Here is a 14,642-nt window from a genome sequence, read left to right as displayed (position 1 = left end):
CCCCTTTTACGCGACATATACATTACAGGAAGCACCCTAGATGTGTCAGCACCTTGTCTTGAACGACTCAGGGCCCCGTCCTCACAGCTTTAATTCCGCCAGTACCTCGTCTCCTACCTTCCAAACTTCACAGAAGCTCTCCTGCGAACCTTGCAGAACTAGCACTCCTGGAAAAAAGGATATTGCGGAGACATGGCTTAGCCACAGCCTGAGGGACCAGAGCAACAACAACAGATGAGGAACAGCGAGGGGCCTATAACACTACCTTGGGGAACGCCAGAAATCACTTCTGTTTTTAAAATGAAATTTTCACTCTAAAGCGCAGTGTGAGCTGATATGAAACTTCCTGGTAGATTAAAACGGTGTGCCGGACCGAGACTCGAACTCGGGACCTTTGCATTTCGCGGGCAAGTGCTCTACCAACTGAGCTACCCAAGCGCGACTCACGCCCCGTCCTCACAGCTTTAACTCCGCAAGTACCTTGTCTCCTACCTTCCAAACTTCACAGACGTTCTCCTGCGAACCTTGCAGAACTAGCACTCCTGGATGAAAGGATATTGCGGAGACATGGAAGGTAGGAGACCAGGTACTGGCGGAATTAAAGCTGTGAGGACGGGGTGTGAGTCGTGCTTGGGTAGCTCAGTTGGTAGAGCACTGCCCGCGAAAGGCAAAGGTCCCGAGTTCGAGTCTCGGCCCGGCACATCGTTTTAATCTGCCAGGAAGTTTCATATAAGCGCACACTCCCCTGTAGAGTGAAAATTTCATTTTAAAAACAGAAGTGATTTCTGGAGTTCCCCAAGGTAGTGTTATAGGCCCCTCGCTGTTCCTCATCTGTTGTTGTTCTGGTCTTCAGTCCTGAGACTGGTTTGATGCAGCTCTCCATGCTACTCTATTCTGTGCAAGCTTCTTCATCTCCCAGTACCTACTGCAACCCACATCCTTCTGAAACTGATAAGTGTATTCATCTCTTGGTCTTTCTCTACGATTTTTTCCCTCCACGCTGCCCTCCAGCACTAAATTGGTGGCCCCTTGATGCCTCAGAACATGCCCTACCAACCGATTCCTTCTTCTAGTCAAGTTGTGTTACAAACTCCTCTTCTCCCCAATTCTATTCAATACCTCCACATTAGCTATGTGATCTACCCATCTAATCTTCAGCATTCTTCTGTAGCACCACATTTCGAAAGCTTCTATTCTCTTCTTGTCCAAACTATTTATCGTCCACGTTTCACTTCCATACTTGGCTACACTCCATACAAACACTTTCAGAAAAGACTTCCTGACACTTACATTTGTACTCGATATTAACAAATTCCTCTTCCTCACAAACGCTTTCCTTGCCATTGCCAGTCTACATTTTATATCCTCTCTACTTCGACCATCATCAATTATTTTGCTCCGAAATAGCAAAACTCCTTTACTACTTTAAGTGTCTCATTTCCTAATCTAATACCCTCAGCATCACCCGACTTAATTCGACTACATTCCATTATCCTCGTTTTGCTTTTGTTGATGTTCATCTTATATTCTCCTTTCAAGACACTATCCATTCCATTCAACTGCTCTTACAAGTCCTTTGCTGTCTCTGATAGAATTACAATATCATCGGCGAACCTCAAAGTTTTTATTTCTTCTCCATGGATTTTAATACCTACTCCGCATTTTTCTTTTGTCTCCTTTACTGCTTGCACAATATACACATTGAATAACATCGGGGAGAGGCTACAACCCTGCCTCACTCCCTTCCCCACCAATGCTACCCTTTCATGCTCCTCGACTGTTATAACTGCCATCTGGTTTCTGTACAAATTGAAAATTGCCTTTCGATCCCTGTATTTTACCCCTGCCACCTATAGATTTTGAAAGAGACTATTCCAGTCAACATTGTCAAAAGCTTTCTCTAAGTCTACAAATGCTAGGAACGTAGGTTTGCCTTTCCTTAATCTTTCTTCTAAGGTGAGTCGTATGGTCAGTATTGAATCACGTGTTCCAATATTTCTACGGAATCCAAACTGATCTTCCCCGAGGTCCACTTCTACCAGTTTTCCATCGTCTGTAAAGAATTCCCGTTAGTATTTTGCAGATGTGACTTATTAAACTGATAGTTCGGGAATTTTTGCATCTGTCAATACCTGCTTCCTTTGGGATTGGAATTATTATATTTTTCTTGAAGTCTGACGGTATTTCAGCGGTCTCATATATCTTGCTCACCAGATGGTAGAGTTTTGTCAGGACTGGCTCTCCCAAAGCGGTCAGTAGTTCTAATGGAATGTTGTCTACTCCCGGGGCCTTGTTGACTCAGGTCTTTCAGTGCTCTGTCAAACTCATCACGCAGTATCATATCTCCCATTTCATCTTCATCTACATCCTCTTCCATTTCCATAATATTGTCCTCAAGTACATCACCCTTGTATAGACCCTCTATATACTCCTTCCACCTTTTTGCTTTCCCTTCTTTGCTTTGAACTGGGTTTCCATCTGAGCTCTTGATATTCATACAAGTGGTTATATTTTCTCCAAAGGTCTCTTTAATTTTCCTGTAGGTAGTAGCTATCTTACCCCTAGTGAGTTAAGCCTCTACATCCTTACATTTGTCTGCTAGCCATCCCCTGTTAGCCACTTTGCACTTCCTGTCAATCTCATTTTTGAGACGTTTGTATTCCTTTTTGCCTGCTTGATTTATTGCATTTTTATATTTTCTCCTTTCATCAATTAAATTCAATATTTCTTCTGTTACCCAAGGATTTCTACCAGCTCTCGTCTTTTTACCTACTTGATCCTCTGCTGCCTTCACTACTTACTCCCTCAAAGCTATCCATTCTTCTTCTACTGTATTTCTTTTCCCCATTCCTGTCATTTTCCCATTATACTCTGAGAGGTGGCAGAATCCCCCTCTCATATTTCTATCTTACTCTGAGTAAAAAGATTTTCGTCTCTAATTGCATGCGGACTTCCCACGCAGCGTCTCTCGTCACACGGGTGGTCCAGTGACAGGCGGTCTCATCTGATCTTGAAGGGGTTAAGCCGACGGGTGTGAGGGAGTCGAGTGAATGCTTTCCAGACGCCGACATTGTCATAATAGCAGTGGAGACACGCGCGCAGGGGCCTGAAGGAGCGGCTGGGCTAGAGATTCCGTTACTTCGCAGAAACTTAGCGAAAACACTTTCTGTCGGGCTACCAGCGAGGCGTGGGAATGACTTGTGTTCCCAGGCAGTCTGGGCGGGCAAATTCCCGCGTTTTCTGCAAAATCGTAACTGTGATTGGCTTGCTCAGGGCATAGCTCCATGACGTAGCAAAATCGGCGCAGAAATTGGCGCCAAGAATCTCCATTGGTGGAATGGTAGTGCTTCAGCAATAGAGTGGAATTCTCTGCCGGTTCTCGAGTTGATGATTGGAACGTTTAACCACAGCCACTGTCGTGGGGGCGGGAATGTTCTGTGTTCAGCTTGTACAGGTGCTCTTGAGAGAGTCGTCTCTCGCCTTTTGGTCGGAGTAGGTTACAAGACTGAGCTCTAGCTGCTTTGGACAGGCAGGCTTGCCTTCCGTTGGCTGTCTAATATACTTTCACTTGATTGTAACTGTTTGACGAAGTTGCTGAAGTTTCGACTTCAACGTAACTTTCCGAGTACAGTTGGCAATTGAGCGTTCTGCGTACAAGCGGCCTATCTTGTCTGTCTTGTGCAGTTTTGGCTAAAGTTGACTGTATCAGAGTTACTGTATGACTTCGCTTGTTAAAATCAGTCACTGTACCGTCAGTGATTGTGTGGCGAGCCTTTTCGTCTCCCTCAGAGGCGCATTTGTATTCATAGGAAGTCTTTAGTCTGGAACAACCAGACCAGGATAATTTGTTTCGGGCTATACTCGCGACATTATCATCACCACGACGGGACGTCGAAGCAACCAGCCATTGCTTGCGGTACACCAGGTCGTGTTCTTGCAGTTAAGAAGACAGCTTGGTAATGTATGTCCGCAGCACCAGCAGCTTAGGGAATTTTGCTTGGTGATAATCTGAGATCAGCAGAGAGCGCCTGTTCGTCTTTTCTAACTTTGTTCTGTCTTGGGTGTTCATTGTCTGAGTTCTCACCACTGTAGCAGCAATTAATGTTGGGTTGGCTGTGTGTTTCTCTTAAGATTTGAGTTGCAAGGAATTGGCTCCACATACCACTTCGTCATAAATATCACAATCTAGTGTATGGACAACTTCACCTTCACAGAATTTATTTGATTATCCAATTTAATGTATTGTAAATGTTTCATGTGTTTTGTTTATTATTTTGAGTTTAGTCATAATAAATCAAACTGTTATTTTGGACAGAACTTTCATTCTGTTAATCGTAGAGCAAACCTTTCATTTCTCACTACGTTAATGAAACTTTCCATTATTTAATTAATTTCTAACAAATTACATTATTGCAGGTGCCAAACTCCTTTCTTCTCCACTTGCGGGGTCGATTACAGTCAGTTCGCGTTTCTTCTTAATCCATGTGCAACAGCAAAAGTCGGAGTTAGAAAAAGGGGGTGGGGGGCTTAGAGCATCGTTTACATATGAAAATTCTAGAAGAACTTAGTGTTAAATACAATGCTAGCCCCGGCACCTCGCAACTCTCCCTGAAACTCTGTACAACCTCTGGTCTAGTCAGTTTGTCCAGGTCCCGTCTCCTTAAATTGCCACCTTCCTCATCTATACAGGGTGTTGCAAAAGGGTACGGCCAAACTTTCAGGAAACATTCGTCACACACAAAGAAAGAAAATATGCTATGTGGACATATGTCCGGAAACGCTTACTTTCCATGTTAGAGCTCATTTTATTACTTCTTCTCAAATCACATTAATCATGGAATGGAAACACACAGCAACAGAACGTATCAGCGTGACTTCAAACACTTTGTTACAAGAAATGTTCAAAATGTCCTCCGTTAGCGAGGATACATGCATCCACCCTCCGTCGCATGGAATACCTGATGCGCTGATGCAGCCCTGGAGAATGGCGTATTGTATCACAGCCGTCCACAATACGAGCACGAAGAGTCTCTACACTTGGTACCGGGCTTGCGTAGACAAGAGCTTTCAAATGCCCCCATAAATGAAAGTCAAGAGGGTTGAGGTCAGGAGAGCGTGGAGGCCATGGAATTGGTCCGCCTCTACCAATCCATCGGTCACCGAATCTGTTGTTGAGAAGCATACAAACACTTCGACTGAAATGTGCAGGAGCTCCATCGTGCATGAACCACATGTTGTGTCGTACTTGTAAAGGCACATGTTCTAGCAGCACAGGTAGAGTATCCCTTATGAAATCATGATAATATGCTCCATTGAGTGTAGATGGAAGAACATGGGGCCCAATCAAGACATCACCAACAATGCCTGCCCAAACGTTCACAGAAAACCTGTGTTGATGACATGAATGCACATTTGCGTGCGGATTCTCGTCAGCCCACACATGTTGATTGTGAATAGAGGAAGTAGAGTACATACTGACGAAACTAAAATGAGCTCTAACATGGAAATTAAGCGTTTCCGGACACATGTCCACATAACATCTTTTCTTTATTTGTGTGTGAGGAAAGATATAGGTGTTCATTCTGGAATAATAGAGAATTGTGAAGGTGGTTCGTTGAACCCTCTGCCAGGCACTTAAATGTGTTTTGCAGGGTACCCATGTAGATGTAAATGTAGATGTAGATGGACACAGGTGAATCACCTCCCGCCGTTGCTGCTCTGCGTTGACCCGCGTCTCCAGAGACGTAAGTACCTCCATTCAGCACTCAGTAGCCTCGCTGCTGCGGCGCGAGCTCGCCCTTCCATTCAGCAGTAGGACCCTCAGGACCTCAGAGTCAGAAGTGGCGGCGAAAGTGCTCGCGTGCCACCAGGGCACCAGCCCTTTGTTGACAGCTTGTAGCGCGAGGGCTCGGCCGCACCTGCCTCCATTCAGTAGCTCGATGACATCATGTCGACCAGCGGCCCACCTTCTGCATCCCCCCCCCCCCCCCACCCCCCAAGGCTCTCAGGGTCGCTTCAGTCCTTGGCGCACTGTCTGCTCTGCTGCTATGGCTGCTTCAGTGTCAGCGACCTCTCCAACTGTCTGATACGTTTCCATCCACCCAGCTCCCATAGTCTGCACAATGCTTACAATGTACATGACACTTATTCGACCCCTGATGACGTACGCAGCTCCTGTCTGGGGATACGCTGGGCCTACACGCCTGCACCGTCTGCAGCTCATACAAAACAAAGTACTCAAAATCGTAAGCAATGCTCCACGATACACACCCATCGCGGACCTTCACCGGGAATACCGACTTGAGACTCTCACGGAGGTAATCCGCAAACTCACCACAAGACTATACAGAAACTCCTGACATTCGCAGAACACGTTTATTCTGAATCTGGGGAACTACAACCACAACCATAGATGGAAACATAAAAGACCAAAAGACGTACTTGTAAGAACCTAACATCTATGGCCAAGCACACGCAAACACAACGGTACAGGTGAGCCCCTGTTAATCAGACGCCATTACTGGATATCCAGCTGGAATACACTGCCGAATAACTGGCACCACGCAGGGAAGCCGTACAGTACACTGCATGCAGACAAGCTCCACACATCCCCCACACAGTGACATGATCTATGGCCGATCTCCCACTACTATATAACGATCTTGATTGTTCCAGGAATGTAGCGGTTGCAGCAACTGGGATACATCGCCATCGCTTGCCACGGTAATGATGCATATTATCCATACTAACAAATCCAACCTTGCATGAACTATCGCAGCTAGTAAGCCACTACTGCTCTTACTACCCATCCCACTGTCGCAGAGGTTTTTTCCCACGGCACGAGCCTTGGCGCTTTTTTCCCTCTGCTCTTCAAATCGCTACCCTCACTCGCGTTTCGTCCACTATCTATCACCTGATGGACCGTGTTAATGCGTAGTCTTACCCAGACGCACGGATAACATCACAGCCCAGCATCCTGTGATCCACTTACTAGATAAATAACGTTTTAACGGAGGTGACAGTAGAACTTTTGGTTTGGTCACCACGCTGGTGCGGGCGTGGAGGGGCCCCATCTCTATTTTTTTTTTACAATGTTCAGTGCCGTGTTTTTACAAATATGTTTACAGCATAAATATAGTGAAAACTATAACGAAATTTTAAACGATTGCTTTACATGATTACTCCAAGAATTAATAAAATATCTAATGGTTTACAGAGTTCTTTTGACAAAAATAACATCTTATTCTATTCTACAAGTGTTCTTTGACTTTATTACAGCAATAATTTAAAATGATTAATTTTCTGTGGCTAAATCTTCATAATCTTAAGTAGTGGTGAGGTGTTGTAATGTATGACAGTGTAGTGTTAATACTGAAGCGCCCAGAACTGCTCGGCTACTCCGGCCGGCCGGTACATTTATAATCTCCACAATTGTAATTAGCTCTGGGATGACCATCTGTACATCTATAAAACTGATACATGTTACGAAGGACTGAAATTCTAACAATGCCTCACTCTTACCAGTAGCAGTAATGGGAGATGTTCCTAGGCTAGATCGTCATATCTAATAACATTGATGAAGCTAGGTCCGAGTTCAGTTGCAGATGCATTTTGTGCCTCTTCTGCCTATTCAACTAGTCATTGACGTTGGTTGACGTTTCCTCGCGCCCCTCGTCCTGAGTTCGGTCCCCGAATCTCAATTTCTTCGATTTGACATCCACTTCCATTTTCCCCGCTGTTCATACGAGCACATCTCCCATTGTCATTAAAATCCGAGCCATGGTTTCGCCATCCGTTGTTTTGTGGTCTGTAGCCTTCATTCCTCCTCCGCTCCAGTCTCTGTTGTTTAGTATATAACTATTGCTGTTCCCATTCGGTCTCTTCGGTGTTCCACTTCATTATTCCCCAAATTTCCCGACCGTGAATGGTTTCTGTAAGTCGTTCTATTCTGGACAGTTCCCTTCCTATTATTGTAATGGTTATATTGTGGACGGGACATAGAGCCTGCGACGTATCTGTCGGAGTTTCCTCTGTGTTCCCTGATAATCTCTGCTAGGAATACGTACTCTAATTCGTAAAGAGTGTTACGGAAAGTACTGAACTCCACATTACACCTGCCAGCTAATACTTGTTGGTATGCCGACGGAAGTTTGGTGTAACAGTGACGTATGATTTCACCGGTAGAGCATGGTACGTCAAGTTACTGGTTCTCGTCAATCAGGAACTTGACTGGGTTTGTAGCCTGAACTCTCGAAATCTTTGCCAACAATAATCTCGTACTTTATACACTCTTGCGTCTCCATGGACCAGTAGATATTTAGGAAGCTGTCCCTGAACTCCTGATAACTTCTACACGTCGCTGATATTCCGCGCATTTTCCCCGCAACTGACCCTTGCAAGTGTCCGCAATTAAAGTCTAATTTGTATTTTAAAGGCCAATTTGGAGGTAAAGAGACGTCAAATTGTGATATCCAAGTGCACGGGTGAGTAAATTTACCCTCATCTCGGAAAATTTCGTATTTTCGGACTTGAAAATCAAATGGCGCTTCGTCCACAACTTCCGTTCTACGGAAAATATCAGTACTTTGGATGTCCTCGTTTGACGTTGTTGACGTTGCCTCATTTGTGCTGCCTCCACGGCTTCGAGAAATTGCGACGTTCATCTCACGATGTCCTGTGCTCGCTGATAACGGTACGCAGTTATCCGTCCCGTCCGCATTGGTTTCTGGTTCTGTTGCGTTCGTGCTTGGTCGAATTTGAAATTGTTTCCTTAGTGCCTCATCCAGTTTCTTCTCTATAGGCGTGTTGATAGCTTCTTGTTGAGATTTGAACGAAAGGAGAGTCCGGACCTCTTCAGTCTCGCTCACTGGAGTTGCAGTTATCACGTCCGAAACAGTCTCTAATTGCGCAGCTCAGATTCTAATTTGTCCATGCCCGCTGTCGCATGAAGATCCGCGGCTTCACTTATTTTCATGTTGATGCGCTGCTCCGCATCATTTTGCCGCTTTTCCACCCTTTCGACATTCTTGTTCAAATTGATCACTGCTTCTCGTCCTTGCAGTTCTGTACGTTTACTCGTTTACAATGCTTCGGCTGCTACTCGCCTTGCGGAAGTTACTACTGTCCTGGCTCCGTCTGCCGTCTTATTAGCATCATGTGCAATCATTAAACATTTGTTTCCTTCGGTGTTTACTTTACGTAGGTTTTCCTGGAGTTTATTTGCTCATGACTTGTGTTCCTCTCGCATCTGATTTATCTCAGCACCGATATTTTTTTATGTATGTCCTCGCCTCATAAATTTTCACCTCCATTACTTTTAGCCCATTAATCTTCTCCTCCATTCCTTTTAGTCTATCAAGTTTCTTCTTCATTCCCATTAAAAATGCCATCAGATTGAAGTCCTCTTCATTTTCCTCAGTATCATGATCGTCCGAACTCATACATGATTTCTGTGGTGTTGTGTCCTCATCATTGCGTTCTGATACCGCCCTATCTTCTCTGTCCGGATTTCTAATGAGCACCTATGCTTCGATATGTTGTGGTACGCTCACATCTTCTATCACACGCGATCTGACACTGCCTGTCCCCTCAAGAAAAGCCATATCGCTTTCGTCTCCCTGATTTCCTTGTTGTACGACTTCGTTGTTGCTACACCGTTCAAAGGCAGCGTCTCCATACTTTCAAACTGTGCCTCCACCGTTTCATTGCGCTCTTCCTCCATAACGTACGGTTTATTTTCCCGCTCCCAGTCTCCATGCCCTACTTGTCATTATCATTCAAATTCTCTATCCATAAAAAAACTTTAGTTATCCGTGCAACACGTGGAAAACCGTATTATATAACTCTCAAGATACACTCAGCACAACACAATGACGTAAAAAAAAATAGCAAAGCAGTACGCAGGCCGAGACTACGACAATAGTACACTAGATCCAGAATCAACAAACAATCAAACAGATAAAATACAATAATAAACACCACAAAAATAATACGATAACTTCGTTAGGAACGACGGGAAAACTGTTAACATGTGACACCGAAGTCACTGACACAAATACACTGTAAATAAAACAAATAAAAACATAAACCAAACAATCAGAGAACTAAGTGTCTAAATTACACTATACTGAACTATATATTCAACTAACATAATGTGGACCTGTTTGGCAAGGAGGCTAAATGACATCGTCACAGAAGTGCCAAGGGCCTAGATCCTGGCAGGAGTTCGAAAAGTGCAAGCTTTCTACTTTCAGTTGCAATCAATACTTCAGTGAAAATGGCGTAATTAATGTTAATCATAACTCTGGGATGAGTTATGGGCTAAATAACAATATATTTATTCATTATTAACATCACAACACAAAAAATGTCTAAAGAAACTACACACAACATTTTTTATTGGACAAACGCTTTCAATGATGTGCGGTCTATGGTAAACAAAGTGATCAACTTGGGATTAACACACGACACTAACCAGAAATAATTACTTTACCTGACTTCGTACACGTGAATCCGTGGTATGGCCTAAAAACTTCGCTACAGTCAAGTATCTATACTCTAATATTCCATAAAGAAAAATATGGTTCCAAAGAACAGGGTGGTGAGAAGCATATATTGGAGCCCTACGCCGTAGAAGCAAATACTTTACCCTCCTGCTGGTCAAGGCAGGACACAGCGATACGCCTGGTGACTGGAGTCATGGACAGTAGCAATCTGTTATTAATGGCACACGCCCGAAAAATGCAAGTACGCAGTCTCGCATTCGGCTAATTCGGAACACATTTACTTTCGTATGAGCCTCTGAAACCACGGGGGATTCCAGTGCAGGTGGACCCGTTTTCTGGTCTGCCAAATCAATTTGACTCCGTGCCTTGACTATACGTGAAGGAATATGTCAAACGTAAAGATGACCGACTAAAAACAAATATGTACACCCACTCATCACTCACTGTGTGTGTGATTCTAGAAGCAGTACCTCTGACAGTTCAGATGGTGAGTGGCACAGGCTCTAAGTGGCACACTAGCAAAGGGCACAAGTCTCACTGTTTAGGTAAAAACCTGCAGTTCTTTACTTGCGAAGCACCTGTACAAGAGTCTCCTCTTCCCTTTCTCTCAGCTTTCCTCGCCAGCTCAGGGGCATAGCTCGTTTACATCTTAGACTACACTCCCTCTAGCCCAAGCCGATCATGAGCTGGAGCGCTGCGTTCAAAGCTGGAGGACCGCCCCTTGCTCTGCATATCCCAGATTTGACCAACCAGTAACTTTTAAATCCCACGTGTTTACACTGTGTCTTTCCTAAAAGCATGATCTGGGTGGAACCAGAGCCCCCTACAAAATGATCGTTATCTCCCTTGTTGTGTCCATTTCGAACTTTCCACACAATGATCATAAATTCCCCAAAAACCTTGTGCCTTCACAAATATGTTTTGTAGCAGAGTCTGGACATCTGGGCGCCACTGACCTGTCCCACGGAAATTCGCAAAAACACATGTCCTTCTCATCGGCTTCCTGCCTAACAAAGGCCCATCCTCTGCTTTATTGCCGGTCCTCAATGGTCTCCCCATTGCAGCAGCGACTCCATGGCCCTAGTCAGCCTGCCTGGATGCTGCAGCAGACCATCTGGCCCCACCCAGAGGAACTGGACAGTCTGCAACGTTTTCAGCTAGGTTCCACAGAAGAAACGCTAGCCTCGGCCCTCAACCGCTGTACGCTTTTACTGCAGTCGTTTAAATCAGCTTCCTTTGAACGCAGGTAATGCTTAACGGTATTCCTTCACTAGAACACACAGACCAGAGCGTTAACTACTGCCAAACATTTCAGCGTATGAATGTAGTCAAATTGTATCCAGTATAGCAACCAAATAATAGAGATATTCTTCCCTAAGAACATTATACAGCAATACACCATATCCGAAGTGAGAGTGCCCTAAAATTTCTCAACTTCTTTAATTTCCTTTTAATGAACAAATTACAGTCATTACAATGAACTTGCCTTACGTCTTTCCTGGTTTTGTCTTCTTATATAAATCCGTCAGTGTACACTAATCTAATTCGCTTTCAGGAAAGAATGTTCTACCCATCTCCCGGCCTTAATGAAGGGAAACCATTTTTTTCATCACAGATTACAAAATGCCTTTCCATGTTTATAGTGCCACAATAAGCTCCTAAACACGGACTCCTTTGAGTTTAGAATAGCGTCATGAAATAGTCGTCAAACATTATTACAATACTAAAAATCTTTCGATCGTAAAGCATGTGCCGTCCACTGGCTCACACAGAACGCCACCTGGGCAGACTGCCAGGAGTCGGGGTGCACCGGCAGACCCCTCAATGCGGTGATCCGGTCGTCAGCAGCCACGCTATGTGCTAATGTCAGGGTGGGCCCCATGACTGACAACAGACCGGATGTCACGCTTTATCCCCAAACAAAAGCATTAGGCGGCGGCATACCTTTCATACTTGACACCTGAGAAATCCTGTAGAAACATGTGCTCTCAATTTCTGTTCCTGTGACCTCCCAATGCCAGGCCTGTATGAGCCCTTGGACGTGGTTGGACGGAGCCTCAAATAAAACAGTGTTCCCAGTTAAACCCTGCGGAATATCGACACGTGCACGAATTCCTTCCTAGGCAAATGTCTGACTGAGGATCGATCCAGAAAAACTGCTGAAGTTAGTAAATAATTAATTTCCGGTCACGTGATCGTAATGTAGGGCAAATAAGGCGAATACAGTCTCAATCTCACACACACAAATTCACAATGCCACAAAACTAGTAGCCCGCTGACTCGACATACGCTCTTAAAAAAACCGTTACAAACAAAGAGAGAGAAAGAATTCAACTTTGCTTTGCATATGACGTAGGAACTAGCATGAGATACACTCCTGGAAATGGAAAAAAGAACACATTGACACCGGTGTGTCAGACCCACCATACTTGCTCCGGACACTGCGAGAGGGCTGTACAAGCAATGATCACACGCACGGCACAGCGGACACACCAGGAACCGCGGTGTTGGCCGTCGAATGGCGCTAGCTGCGCAGCATTTGTGCACCGCCGCCGTCAGTGTCAGCCAGTTTGCCGTGGCGTACGGAGCTCCATCGCAGTCTTTAACACTGGTAGCATGCCGTGACAGCGTGGACGTGAACCGTATGTGCAGTTGACGGACTTTGAGCGAGGGCGTATAGTGGGCATGCGGGAGGCCGGGTGGACGTACCGCCGAATTGCTCAACACGTGGGGCGTGAGGTCTCCACAGTACATCGATGTTGTCGCCAGTGGTCGGCGGAAGGTGCACGTGCCCGTCGAGCTGGGACCGGACCGCAGCGACGCACGGATGCACGCCAAGACCGTAGGATCCTACGCAGTGCCGTAGGGGACCGCACCGCCACTTCCCAGCAAATTAGGGACACTGTTGCTCCTGGGGTATCGGCGAGGACCATTCGCAACCGTCTCCATGATGCTGGGCTACGGTCCCGCACACCGTTAGGCCGTCTTCCGCTCACGCCCCAACATCGTGCAGCCCGCCTCCAGTGGTGTCGCGACAGGCGTGAATGGAGGGACGAATGGAGACGTGTCGTCTTCAGCGATGAGAGTCGCTTCTGCCTTGGTGCCAATGATGGTCGTATGCGTGTTTGGCGCCGTGCAGGTGAGCGCCACAATCAGGACTGCATACGACCGAGGCACACAGGGCCAACACCCGGCATCATGGTGTGGGGAGCGATCTCCTACACTGGCCGTACACCACTGGTGATCGTCGAGGGGACACTGAATAGTGCACGGTACATCCAAACCGTCATCGAACCCATCGTTCTACCATTCCTAGACCGGCAAGGGAACTTGCTGTTCCAACAGGACAATGCACGTCCGCATGTATCCCGTGCCACCCAACGTGCTCTAGAAGGTGTAAGTCAACTACCCTGGCCAGCAAGATCTCCGGATCTGTCCCCCATTGAGCATGTTTGGGACTGGATGAAGCGTCGTCTCACGCGGTCTGCACGTCCAGCACGAACGCTGGTCCAACTGAGGCGCCAGGTGGAAATGGCATGGCAAGCCGTTCCACAGGACTACATCCAGCATCTCTACGATCGTATCCATGGGAGAATAACAGCCTGCATTGCTGCGAAAGGTGGATATACACTGTACTAGTGCCGACATTGTGCATGCTCTGTTGCCTGTCTATGTGCCTGTGGTTCTGTCAGTGTGATCATGTGATGTATCTGACCCCAGGAATGTGTCAATAAAGTTTCCCCTTCCTGGGACAATGAATTCACGGTGTTCTTATTTCAATTTCCAGGAGTGTATTTCATTCCACCATGGACTCCAAAATTCTCCAGCTTTTCTTTGCACTTTTCTCATGCTGCATTTCACGAACTGCTTCAGGAGTTATTACATATGGTGCAGAGTATCCAATCTTGAAGATGTCACAAATCTTGCTTCAGAAGACATGCCACAGTAAATATTAAATAAATCATTAATATAGCATTTAAGCAATTTCCTTCACACAGTTTGAAACTACTCGAAATAAAAAAAAGATCGACACTCCACATTACTTTGCGTGTTTCAACAAGTACTACGTTTCTGAAGAGAAATTTCATTAAATAATCTAAATCCACTATTATTTGATGTCAGGATTGGAAGCAATGA

The 14,642-nt window shown here is 45.5% G+C and overlaps 1 non-coding gene across 1 annotated transcript; it reads left to right on the top strand.

Annotated features, from left to right (window-relative positions):
* Positions 1-627: 627 nt before the first annotated feature.
* Trnas-cga (transfer RNA serine (anticodon CGA)) lies at positions 628-701 on the top strand. Its single transcript has one exon. It is a non-coding gene; the product is annotated as a tRNA-Ser (tRNA).
* The last annotated feature ends 13,941 nt before the right edge of the window (positions 702-14,642 follow it).

Source organism: Schistocerca nitens, chromosome 9 (assembly GCF_023898315.1).
Source record: "Schistocerca nitens isolate TAMUIC-IGC-003100 chromosome 9, iqSchNite1.1, whole genome shotgun sequence".
Lineage (NCBI taxonomy): Eukaryota > Metazoa > Arthropoda > Insecta > Orthoptera > Acrididae > Schistocerca > Schistocerca nitens.
This window is presented reverse-complemented; position numbering and strand designations above follow the sequence as displayed.